Source organism: Lissotriton helveticus, chromosome 3_2 (genome assembly GCF_964261635.1).
Source record: "Lissotriton helveticus chromosome 3_2, aLisHel1.1, whole genome shotgun sequence".
NCBI lineage: Eukaryota > Metazoa > Chordata > Amphibia > Caudata > Salamandridae > Lissotriton > Lissotriton helveticus.
In genome coordinates this window covers 319,748,035-319,761,528 of record NC_136062.1, presented here as the reverse complement: position 1 = coordinate 319,761,528, position 13,494 = coordinate 319,748,035, and positions in this window count along the sequence as shown.

Genomic DNA, 13,494 nt, shown 5'->3' with positions numbered 1-13,494 from the left:
GTCTTAATTGCATTCCCACTTGTGAAGCGGCATACACCCCAGGCCAGATTTCACATAGGGAGTTAATTACATAGCTGTCTTGGAATATTAATATTGCAGGTATTCTCTCGAAGTTGGCTAATGAAGATTGGTTGTCTTTTGTCAACAGGTTTGAAATATTTTGCTGTCAAGAAACCTGGTCTTGAGAAGATTTTCATATTAATGGTTTTCATTCTATTGCATTCATGCCCTACAATCTGAAGCGTGCAGGGGCAACGGACCCTGCAACGTCCTAGTCATTAATCACCTGAACATTACTTTGAGTGATCAAAGCAATTCCACTTATTACCAAATTTTACTGATCAAACTTGGCAGCCCCAACAAATTGCTATGAGATAAATTTTATCATAATATGTTTGACAGCTCCTGCACCCAGTGTCCGAGGAATTGGGTGTCTGATTTTGATAAACTGCCAGGCCAGGTCCTCCCTGGACTGGAAACAAGCATCCTAGGACCGGTTCGGGCTTTCAGCTTCTGGACTGGAAACAAGCATCCTAGGACCGGTTTAGGGCTCTCCATGCCACTGGAGTCAAGTTATACTGGCTGATGAGGGCTGAAAGCTTGAAACCGGTCCTAGGATGCTTGTTTCTAGTCCAGGGAGGACCTGGCCTGGCAGTTTGGGCTGGGCTGTTCCCATTGCGCGCAGGGACAAGACTGATTTGCATATGGCTGGTTCCAAACTGAAATGGCAAGCAGAAAATCGATGAATTTAGGTCCAGATCTCTGTACTGTGGTGAATGTATGACATTGTTCTGCATTCTGTCCATCAATTGTTCTTTTTGCATTTGTGACCCCGAGAGGGACGGGTATGCCCAGACGTGGGTCCCGAACTCTCCATGCCACTGGAGTCAAGCTATCCTGGCTGATGAGGGCTGAAAGCCCAATACCAGTCCTAGGATGCTTGTTTCCAGTCCAGGAAGGACCTGGCCTGCCAGTTCGGGCTCGACTGTTTCCAACTTTAGACCTATTTCTTTATTGCCAGCTTCGGCAAAGATGCTAGAATCGCATCTTAATACACATCTTTCTATTTTTCTTGAGACTAGTGAATATCTTGATAGCTCGCAGCACGGATTCAGAAAACATCATAGCACTGAATCCGCTCTCAATGTTGTGGTGGATAATATTCGCCGCAAAGTTGACCTTGGCCAAACTACAGTACTGGTTCTATTAGACCTCACGGGTGCATTCGATACTCTGTCTCCTGCCATTTTAACATCTCGGCTTAGGGAGGCAGGGGTTACGGGACCAGCCCTGAGTCTTCTCAACTCCTTTCTCCATGATAGAGAACAGAGAGTTATGCTTGGAGATTTCCTCTCCCCTGCCAAGTCATTGCAATGTGGGGTACCACAGGGGTCGGCTCTTAGTCCGACCCTATTTAACATTTATGTGGCCCCCCTTGCCAGACTGGTAAGATCGCAGGGGATGGAGGTGGTGTCTTACGCCGACGACACCCAGATCATGGTGTCACTGGCCCACTCTGTCAGTACATCCGCATTCAGCTTTAGGTCATGCATGCAGCGTGTGGCGGAGTGGATGATCCTCAACTCCCTAAAGCTGAATGGCGACAAGACAGAGGTCTTGGTCTTTGGTAAAGACCAACACATGTGGTCGAGCGAGTGGTGGCCTTCATCTATTGGCATCTGCCCCACTCCCTCCCAATCGGCCAGAAATCTCGGCGTCATTTTTGACACCTCACTTTCCATGACGCTCCAAGTGAATAGGACCGTGGCCACCTGCTGGGGTGTTATCAAGATCTTAAAGAGAATCCTCCATTATCTCTCCTTCCAGGCGCGCAAACAGATTGCAATTGCTCTCGTTGGCTCCAGGCTCGATTACTGTAATTCTCTTTATTTGGAGTCCAACAAGAGCCTTATCCGTCGATTGCAAACTGTACAGAACGCCGCAGCGCGCTTTGTTCTGGCCCTTCCCATAGCATCATCTGCCACCACTGCTAGGAGAGATCTCCACTGGCTCCCTGTCCAGTTTAGAATTTCCTTTAAGCTCTTATGTCTCACATATAGAGCACTTGCGGCTGGCTCTGTAGATGCACTTGGTACACTGCTCACCCGTTATGTACCCACGAGATGCCTACGATCTGCCGGGTTACATCATTTGGTAGTGCCTCGTGTTAGATTGACCAGATGGGGAGCAAGAGCTTTCTCTGTCGTCGCTCCTCAGCTCTGGAATTCTCTTCCGATGGAAATAAAAATCGTACCCTCTATCGATTTGTTTAAAAAAGCCTTGAAAACCTGGTATTTCACCAGAGCTTACCAATGAGATACTGCTGTCTGACCTGGTTTGTTTCTTTATTTGATTTAGGCGCCTTGACGCCCATTGGGCTAAGTTAGCGCGATATAAGATACAATTCATTCATTCATTCATTCATTCATTGGGTGCAAGGTAAAGACTGATTTGCATATGGCTGGGTCCAAACTGGAATGGCATGGTGAGCAAAAAAACGATGGATTTAGGCCCAGATCTCTGTACTGAGGTCAATGTATGACATTGTTCTGCATTCTGTCCATCAATTGTTCTTTTTGCATTTCTCACCCCGAGTGGGACAGGTATGCCATGACGTGGCTCCCGTGCTCTCCATGCCACTGGAGTCAAGAAATCCCGGCTGATGAGGGCTGAAAGCCCAATACCGGTCCTAGGATGCTTGTTTCCAGTCCAGGAAGGACCTGGCCTGCCAGTTCGGGCTGGACAGTTCCCATTGGGTGCAGGGTCAAGACTGATGTGCATATGGCTGGGTACAAACTGGAATGGCATGGTGAGCAAACAAACAATGGATTTAGGCCCAGATCTCTGTACAGAGGTTAATGTATGACATTGTTCTGCATTCTGTCCATCAATTGCTCTTTTTGATTTTGATAAACACCTGCGTAAGTTTGAGTCTCCTCCTCTAATTCTTTGGGTTGGAGATTTTACCAACATGTTATGTAGCCTCCCATATCGGAAGATGAGTGGCCTCACTGACGGGGAGGGGGAGGGTTTACTACACTTTCGGCATGATCCTTTTGGTGAGTGTTTAAACAATTTAGTTCTAAACATAACCAGAGCTTCCCACCCCGGAATTCTGTCCTTCCTGTGACCCCTTGCTTCCGGCATTCACAGGTAAAGGCCCTGGAAGTATTATAAATTTTATTTTAGTCTCAGCTAGTATCTCTACCTTGATGATTAATTTTAATGTAATACCCAAGTGTTTTAGAGATCACAATCCGCCTTGGTATAAATATTGGAGCAAAAACAAAGGGATAGCGGTTAAATACTCCAAAAATTAGGGCATTAGATACAAGTAGGAAAAAATTGACCCCCTCTAGATTTGTGACAAAGTTATTGAGTGTCAGAGGGTATCGCTACAGGTTGTGTTTACAGCACGATGCTGACCCTTACACTATTGTTGGCATCTTTCAATCCATGTGTGTTACTACTGGGACTATGTTAGCAGCTTAGAACACCCACCAGTGAGAACATTTGGTAGGTTGGTTTAATCATGCCTGTTTGAGGGTACACAAAAATGTACTTATATCCCCTACACAAATCCCTTGATCCGGGTTAAATGTCAAGAACTGTGGAAAACCCTGGTAGAGAGAAAAAAGGTAATCAAGAAGAAAGCCTGGGATGATCTGGAAGTACCAGATAAATATAAAGATACTGGGGCTTTTTGAAGGGTGGTGAATGTCCCTTTCTTCTGTGACTCCTATGTCGAGCCCTGAAATTTGAATCCCAGCTGGTATGTGGGTAGAACACCTTTTACACATTTTTAATCCTGAAGATCTATTTGAAAATTCAGATCAACCAGAGGCCATTTTTGACATGGAGGGGTCTTTACAGCTTTCACATTCAACCCAGGTCCAAGAGGTGATCCATGCATTAGAGTCTAGCTTGTCAGTCAAGGCTCAGGACCTGCCAGAGTCCCAGATGACATATTTATGCACAATATACCCCTATGGACCCCACTGATGACACACATGGTTCGAGCTGCCATAATTGGTGGCATGCTCCATGAGTGGTCTAAGGCAATCATTGTCCTCATATTCAACAAGCATTTGCAAAAAATAAAAGGCGTTATTTGCAATGTCAATAGCTCAAACTCACATAAATGTGAGACCTATTGCATTGCAAAAGATTAGTGAGTAGAAACGCTCCCTTTCGACCTGCACAGCAAATAAATTAAATAAACAAGCGCAGCCGCTAAAGTACAAGTGGACCGCGCTGCACATAAAAAACAAATAGTGCTTACTGACTTATGAAAGAGACCATGTAACGCCACACGTAAAAGATCCAGTCCTCATGGGAGGTAACGAATGGTGACAGGGCGGTAACAAGGAGGGACTAACAAGGCTAATTATCAATCGGAAGCCAGCATTTACCAAGGACAATGACACCAGCCAATCAAAAATATGGGCGAGAAGCAGTGTTCCCTCTAGGCCGCGCGCGCGCGCACCTCCCCTGACGTCAGCGCGCACCACCTAGTGTGGAGCGCGCACACAGGACGTCCCTAGAGAGTCGCGCCGCCCGCCGCTTTTAAATAGCGAGCGGCGCGATCATAAAGGCACTTTTCCCTGTGACGGCAGAGCGGGCGTGAGGAGTTCAGGTAAGGAGGCGGGGGGGGCTGGTGGGGGCTGGTGCGATTGTGGCGCTTGCGGCGCTTGCGGGCTTACTGCTGTGTGGGGGCGTGGCAGACTGTGGCCTTTTGTTTAAGTATTGCTGATAATCAGAGCCCATTTACAGGCTCTGATTAACAGCAATACTTAAATAAAATGCCACAGTCTGCCTCGTGCTTTACTAACAAAAGCGTAGACACTTTCCAAACACAGCGTGTACTTTAGCACACGCTGTGTTTGGAAAGTGTCTACGCTTTTGTTAGTAAAGCGCGAGGCAGACTGTGACATTTTGTTTAAGTTTTGCTGTTAATCGGAGCCCGTGAATGGGCTCTGATTATCAGCAATATTTATACGAGAGGCTACAGCGGCTGGGGAACGAGCGGAACAGACGGCAAGATGGCAGGAAGGCACAACAACGAGTGGGATAAAGGGCATAAAGGCACAACAATGAGTGGGACAGAGGGCATAAAGGCACAACAACGAGTGGGACAAAGGGCATAAAGGCACAACAACGAGTGGGGCAGAGGGTAGAAGGGCACCAAAAACAAGTGGGGTAGAGGGCAGAAGGGCACCAAAAACGAGTGGGGCAGAGGGCAGAAGGGCACCAAAGACAATGGGACAGAGGGCAGAAGGGCTCCAAAAATGAGTGGGACAGAGGGCATAAAGGCACAACAACGAGTGGGACAGAGGGCAGAAGGGCACCAAAAACGAGTGGGGCAGAGGGCAGAAGGGCACCAAAAATGAGTGGGGCAGAGGGCAGAAGGGCACCAAAAATGAGTGGGACAGAGGGCAGAAAGGCACAAAAAACGAGTGGGACAGACGGCAGGAGGGCACCAAAAACGAGTGGGACAGAGGGCAGAAGGGCACCAAAAATGAGTGGGACAGAGGGCAGAAGGGCACCAAAAACGAGTGGGGCAGAGGGCAGAAGGGCACCAAAAACTAGTGGGGCAGAAAGGCACAAAAAACGAGTGGGACAGAGGGCAGAAGGGCCCCAAAAACAATGGGACGGAGGGCAAGAGGGCATAAAGGCACAACGACGAGTGGGACAGAGGGCATAAAGGCACAACAACGAGTGGGACAGAGAGCATAAAGGCACAACAACGAGTGGGACAGAGGGCAGAAGGGCACCAAAAACGAGTGGGGCAGAGGGCAGAAGGGCACCAAAAACGAGTGGGGCAGAGGGCAAAAGGGCACCAAAGACAATGGGACAGAGGGCAGAAGGGCACCAAAAATGAGTGGGACAGAGGGCATAAAGGCACAACAACGAGTGGGACAGAGGGCAGAAGGGCACCAAAAACGAGTGGGGCAGAGGGCAGAAGGGCACCAAAAATGAGTGGGGCAGAGGGCAGAAGGGCACCAAAAACGAGTGGGACAGAGGGCAAAAAGGCACAAAAAACGAGTGGGACAGAGGGCAGGAGGGCACCAATTCGAGTGGGACAGAGGGCAGAAGGGCACCAAAAACAAGTGGGGCAGAGGGCAGAAGGGCACCAAAAACTAGTGGGGCAGAAAGGCACAAAAAACGAGTGGGACAGAGGGCAGAAGGGCCCCAAAAACGATGGGAGGGAGGGCAAGAGGGCATAAAGGCACGACGACGAGTGGGACAGAGGGCATAAAGGCACAACAACGAGTGGGACAGAGAGCATAAAGGCACAACAACGAGTGGGACAGAGGGCAGAAGGGCACCAAAAACGAGTGGGACAGACGGCAGAAGGGCACCAAAAACGAGTGGAGCAGAGGGCAGAAGGGCACCAAAAACGATGGGACAGAGGGCAGAAGGGCACCAAAAACGAGTTGGGCAGAAGGGCACCAAAAACGAGTGGGGCAGAGGGCAGAATGGCACCAAAAACAATGGGACAGAGGGCAGAAGGGCACCAAAAATGAGTGGGACGGAGGGCATAAAGGCACAACAACGAGGAGGGCAGAAGGGCACCAAAAACGAGTGGGGCAGAAGGCAGAAGGGCACCAAAAACGAGTGGGACTGAGGGCAGAAAGGCACAAAAAACGAGTGGGACAGAGGGCAGGAGGGCACCAAAAACGAGTGGGACAGAGGGCAGAAGGGCACCAAAAACGAGTGGGGCAGAGGGCAGAAGGGCACCAAAAGCGAGTGGGACAGAGGGCAGAAAGGCACAAAATACGAGTGGGATAGAGGGCAGGAGGGCACAAAAAACGAGTGGGACAGAGGGCAGAAGGGCACTAAAAACGAGTGGGACAGAGGGCAGAAGGGCACCAAAAACGAGTGGGACAGAGTGCAGAAAGGCACACAAAACGAGTGGGACAGAGGGCAGAAGGACACCAAAAACAAGTGGGGCAGAAGGGCACCAAAAACGAGTGGGACAGAGGGCAGCAGGCACAAAAAACAAGTGGGACAGAGGGCCGAAGGGCACCAAAAACGAGTGGCATTTGGCGCCGCAGACACGCGAGGTTCGGTTCCTGGCGCACCTAGCCATGGTTGCAGCCCACAGAGACCCTCCACTGCAGCACACAGAGGAAAAAAATTAGAGGGAACATTGGCGAGAAGGCGAGGCTTCCACAGCATATTCGACTACTGCGTGCCTCGCAGAGCAAGCAACAGGTGTGCGCTGCTGCTAGGCTCGACCTAAAATGGGAGATGAGACCATTCCCAGCTCTCACCGGCCCATATTGTTAATTGCCTCAATGGCAAAGATACTGGGCAGAATTCTGTTGTCCAGATTAGAGACCAGGGTGGGAGAAAGTGAGATTTTCCCGGAAGTCCAATATGGCTTCAACCCAGGTCTGGGAACATTGTCTAGGCAAAGATACCTTTTTAGTATCGGTTTAACACTGAGCATCCATCAATACGCAATTGAAATATAACCAGTCACCCTTTGTAGAATGCTTTCCACTGTGCGGGGACAAGTGTTGCCACTTTTTTGATCCGTTTGAACTACAAAGAATTTTTTTTCGGGGGGGTTTTAATCTGCAGATTATGCAGAAGAGGATTAATCATGTGGCAAATACAGAAATCCATAAATATGTGAAAAAACACAGTGGCCGCAGAATGGCATAATTCCAGTGGCCCTGCAAATAACACATATTGCTGCAAAGGTAGTACAAATTAGTAGGGCTGGGCGTAGTGCCACTACGCACACTACGCGTAGTGAAAAAAAAAAAAATGTGGAAAACGGGGGCGCGTCCTGGGGGTCCGTGTGCCCTGGACAGGGGTCCCTCGTGCCTGGGCAGACTCCCTGATCTCCCCGGCCTGGTTGGAGCCCGGGAGCCCTGCAGCCACGGAGCCCTGCAGCCCTGCAGCCCGAGCCCTGCAGTCCCCGAGCCCTGGAGCCCCGGAGCCCCAGAGCCCCGGAGCCCCGGAGCCCTGCAGCCCGAGCCCTGCAGTCCCCGAGCCCTGGAGCCCCGGAGCCCCGGAGCCCCAGAGCCCTGCAGCCCTGCAGCCCCGGAGCCCTGCAGTCCCGGAGCCCCGCATGCCCGGAGCCCTGCAAGGGCAGGCTGGAGCCCCCCGCAGAGGCTCGGAGCCGGCAGATTGGCGTCATTTCGGTCCCGGCCATCTGGTCGCCCCTCTCGCCTCGGCCATCTGGTCGCGACCAATGCTTTCCTATAGGGCGACCAGATGGCCGGGCTTCCCTGGAAGTCCCGATGAGGTGCCATTTGCCTCCCGGATCCCAGGCAGGGCTCCAGGAGGTAGGGCACGTTTGCGCCCTGGGTCCCCTCTGTCACCTTTAGTGCACAGATTACAAGAAAGGGGGGTAATTTTCCTCCGGATTACTAGGGACAATGGTATGCCCGGACACCCTCCCAGGATAGCGGTGCACTGCCAGGGACCAGATGGGCTGTGTTCCCGGGCAACACCTCCCAGGCGTCCGGGGCTCCCTCCTCCGGCCCGCGGCGTGGGAAAGTACCCCGGAAGGGCTCCATGGGTCCTGGGCCCTGCAACCCCGGAGCCCTGCAGCCCCCGAGCCCTGGAGTCCTGCAGCCCCCGAGCCCCGAGCCCCGAGCCCTGGTTCCCTGGTTCCCTGGTTCCCTGGAGCCCTGGAGCCCTGGAGCCCTGGAGCCCTGGAGCCCTGGAGCCCTGGAGCCCTGGAGCCCTGCAGCCCCCGGAGCCCTCCCGCGGAGGCTCGGGGCAGGCAGATTGGCATCATTTTGGTCCCCCCTCTCCCCTCGGCCATCTGGTCGTCCGCCATGCTTTCCTACGGGGCAACCAGATGGCCGGGCTTCCCTGGAAGTTCCGATGAGGTGCCATTCGCCTCCCAGATCCCAGCCAGGGCTCCAGGAGGTCGGGCACGTTCGCGCCTAGGGTCCCTCGAGCCTTGCGGTGCGCACTTGTTCCCAGAAAGAGGGGTAGCCTTCCTCCGGATTACTAGGGACAAGGTACTCTGTGACCCCTCTTGGGCTGGCGGATCCCTGCCGGGGACCAGATGGGCTGTGTTCCCGGGCAACACCTCCCAGGCGTCCAGGGCTCCCTCCTCCGGCCAGCGGCGTGGGAAAGTACCCGGGAAGGGCTCCATGGGTACTGGGCCCAGCAACCCTGCAACCCCGGAGCCCCGCAGCTCCCGAGCCCTGAAGTCCTGGAGCCCTGGAGCCCTGGAGCCCTGGAGCCCTGCAGCCCTGCAGCCCTGGAGCCCTGGAGCCCTGGAGCCCTGGAGCCCTGGAGCCCTGGAGCCCTGGAGCCCTGGAAGGGCAGACGGGAACCCTCCCGCGGAGGCTCGGGGCAGGCAGGCAGACTGGTGTCATTTCGGTCCCGGTCATCTGGTTGCCCCTCTCCCCTCGGCCCTCGGCCATCTGGTCGTCCGCCATGCTTTCCTACGGGGCAACCAGATGGCCGGGCTTCCCTGGAAGTCCCGATGAGGTGCCATTCGCCTCCCAGATCCCAGCCAGGGCTCCAGGAGGTCGGGCACGTTCGCGCCTAGGGTCCCTCGAGCCTTGCGGTGCGCACTTGTTCCCAGAAAGAGGGGTAGCCTTCCTCCGGATTACTAGGGACAAGGTACTCTGTGACCCCTCTTGGGCTGGCGGATCCCTGCCGGGGACCAGATGGGCTGTGTTCCCGGGCAACACCTCCCAGGCGTCCAGGGCTCCCTCCTCCGGCCAGCGGCGTGGGAAAGTACCCGGGAAGGGCTCCATGGGTACTGGGCCCAGCAACCCTGCAACCCCGGAGCCCCGCAGCTCCCGAGCCCTGAAGTCCTGGTGCCCTGCAGCCCTGGAGCCCTGGAGCCCTGCAGCCCTGGAGCCCTGGAGCCCCGCAGCCCTGGAGCCCTGGAGCCCTGGAGCCCTGGAGCCCTGGTGCCCTGCAGCCCTGGAAGGGCAGACGGGAACCCTCCCGCGGAGGCTCGGGGCAGGCAGGCAGACTGGTGTCATTTCGGTCCCGGTCATCTGGTTGCCCCTCTCGCCTCGGCCATCTGGTCTCGCCCAATGCTTTCCTATGGGGCGACCAGATGGACGGGTTCCCCTGGAAGTCCCGATGAGGTGCCTTTCGCCTCCCAGATCCCAGCCAGGGCTCCAGGAGGTCGGGCACGTTCGCGCCTAGGGTCCCCCGAGCCTTGCGGTGCGCACTTGTTCCCAGAAAGAGGAGTAGCCTTCCTCCGGATTACTAGGGACAAGGTCCTCTGGGACCCTTGTCGGGCTAGCGGTCATCAGCCGGCAGATAGGCGGGCCAGGATGCCGCCCCAGACCTGGGTCCGTCCCTGGGACTGCAGCGTGGCCCGGGTGCCTGGGACGGGGTGCAGAGGGCCCGGGGAAGGCTTCCCCTGCGCCCCGGGCCCTGGGAGCCACAGCTGGGTCCAGTGGCCGCGCCGGGCCCCTGGTCGGGTGCTAGGGCCCTTGGCCCTGTCCCCCGGCCTGCCACACTGCCAAAAGCCCGGGACGGGGTTCCGTGGTGCCCGGGGAGCCTCCCCGTGCTTGACCGGGTTCAGGAGCTCCGTCCGGGGCCCTTGAGGGCCCCGGGGACTGTGGCCTCCCCACCCGGGGCTCTGTCCTGGGTCCTGCCGCGCGGCAGGGTGCCCGGGACGGTGTCCGGCAGGCCCGGGGAAGGCTTCCCCTGCGCCTCCAGGCCTGGGAGCCCCGGCTGGATCCAAGGGCCACGGCGGGCCCCGAGTCGGGTGCTCGGGCCCTGGGCCCTGTCCCCCGGCCTGCTGCACTGCCAAGGGCCCGGGCCCGGGCCCGGGTCGGGGTTCCGTTGTGCCCAGGCAGGCCTCCCCTGCTTGTCAAAGTGCCTGGGGGCCCGGGTGGGAGGGCCTGTCGGGGCCCCTGGGAGCCTCCATGGCTGGGGCCCAGCTGGGGCCCTGGGCCTCCGGTCGGCCATGCCGCGGAGCACGCTGACTCCTTCGTTGGGGCACAGGGTGTCCTCTTTCGTGCCCGGCCATCGGATCCCCTCGGCCATCTGGTCGCCTGCTATGCTTTCCTATAGGGCGACCAGATGACCGAACTTCCCTGGAAGTCCCGATGAGGTGCCATTCGCCTCCCGGATCCCAGCCAGGGCTCCAGGAGGTCGGGCTCGTTTGTGCCTTGGGTCCCCTATGTCCCCTCGGGTGCACGGATTAAAAGAAAGGGGGGTAATGTTCCTCCGGATTACTAGGGAGAGGGTCAGTCAGCCCTCCAGAGATTCTGAATCAGGGGAAGGCAGCCCTGGGGCCTGCCCGCTGGGGCCCCCAGGGTCCTGGGGACACTCCTGCCTTTCAGCCCCTTGCCGATGGTCCTTTTCCTCCGAGTTTGAGGGGGATGGTGTCCCGGGGTCCGCCTGCCAGTGGCCCCCAGGGGCCCGGGGACGCTCCTGCCTCTCAGCCCCTTGCTGATGGTCCTTTTTCTCCGAGTTTGATCAGGCACAGACCTCCGAGTTTGATCAGGCACAGACCTCCATGAGGTCGGGCCATGCTGAGAGGGGGAAGGCGTCCCGGGGCCTGCCCGCCAGGGGCCCCCAGGGGCCCGGGGACGCTTCTGCCTCTCAGCCCCTTGCCGATGGTTGTTTTTCTCCGAGTTCGATGGTCGTTTTTCTCAGAGTTTGATCAGGCAGACTTCCATAAGGTCTGGCCATGCTGAGAGGGGGAAGGCATCCCGGGGCCTGACCGCCAGGGGCCCCCAGGGGCCTGGGGATGCTCCTGCCTCTCAGCCCCTTGCTGATGGTCCTTTTTTCTCCGAGTTTGATCAGGCACAGACCTCCGAGTTTGATCAGGCACAGACCTCCGTGAGGTCCGGCCATGCTGAGAGGGGGAAGGCATCCCGGGGCCCACCCGCCAGGGGCCCCCAGGGGCCCGGGGGGCGCTTCTGCCTCTCGGCCCCTTGCCGATGGTTGTTTTTCTCCGAGTTCGATGGTCGTTTTTCTCCGAGTTTGATCAGGCAGACTTCCATAAGGTCTGGCCATGCTGAGAGGGGGAAGGCATCCCGGGGCCCGACCGCCAGGGGCCCCCAGGGGCCCGGGGACGCTTCTGCCTCTCGGCCCCTTGCCGATGGTTGTTTTTCTCCGAGTTTGATGGTCGTTTTTCTCCGAGTTTGATCAGGCAGACTTCCATAAGGTCTGGCCATGCTGAGAGGGGGAAGGCATCCCGGGGCCCGACCGCCAGGGGCCCCCAGGGGCCCGGGGATGCTCCTGCCTCTCAGCCCCTTGCTGATGGTCCTTTTTCTCCGAGTTTGATTAGGCACAGACCTCCGAGTTTGATCAGGCACAGACCTCCGTGAGGTCCGGCCATGCTGAGAGGGGGAAGGCGTCCCGGGGCCCGCCCGCCAGGGGCCCCCAGGGGCCCGGGGATGCTCCTGCCTCTCAGCCCCTTGCTGATGGTCCTTTTTCTCCGAGTTTGATCAGGCACAGACCTCCGTGAGGTCCGGCCATGCTGAGAGGGGGAAGGTGTCCCTGGGCCCGCCCGCCAGGGGCCCCCAGGGGCCCGGGGACGCTTCTGCCTCTCGGCCCCTTGCCGATGGTTGTTTTTCTCCGAGTTTGATGGTCGTTTTTCTCCGAGTTTGATCAGGCAGACTTCCATAAGGTCTGGCCATGCTGAGAGGAGGAAGGCATCCCGGGGCCCGACCGCCAGGGGCCCCCAGGGGCCCGGGGATGCTCCTGCCTCTCAGCCCCTTGCTGATGGTCCTTTTTCTCCGAGTTTGATCAGGCACAGACCTCCGAGTTTGATCAGGCACAGACCTCCGTGAGGTCCGGCCATGCTGAGAGGGGGAAGGCGTCCCGGGGCCCGCCCGCCAGGGGCCCCCAGGGGCCCGGGGATGCTCCTGCCTCTCAGCCCCTTGCTGATGGTCCTGATTCTCCGAGTTTGATCAGGCACAGACCTCCGTGAGGTCCGGCCATGCTGAGAGGGGGAAGGTGTCCCTGGGCCAGCCCGCCAGGGGCCCCCAGGGGCCCGGGGACGCTTCTGCCTCTCGGCCCCCTTGCCGATGGTTGTTTTTCTCCGAGTTCGATGGTCGTTTTTCTCCGAGTTTGATCAGGCAGACTTCCATAAGGTCTGGCCATGCTGAGAGGGGGAAGGCATCCCAGGGCCCGACCGCCAGGGGCCCCCAGGGGCCCGGGGATGCTCCTGCCTCTCAGCCCCTTGCTGATGGTCCTTTTTCTCCGAGTTTGATCAGGCACAGACCTCCGAGTTTGATCAGGCACAGACCTCCGTGAGGTCCGGCCATGCTGAGAGGGGGAAGGCGTCCCGGGGCCCGCCCGCCAGGGGCCCCCAGGGGCCCGGGGACGCTTCTGCCTCTCGGCCCCTTGCAGATGGTTGTTTTTCTCCGAGTTCGATGGTCGTTTTTCTACGAGTTTGATCAGGCAGACTTCTAAAGGTCTGGCCATGCTGAGAGGGGGAAGGCATCCCGGGGCCCGACCGCCAGGGGCCCCCAGGGGCCCGGGGATGCTCCTGCCTCTCAGCCCCTTTGCTTATGGTCCTTTTTCTCCGAG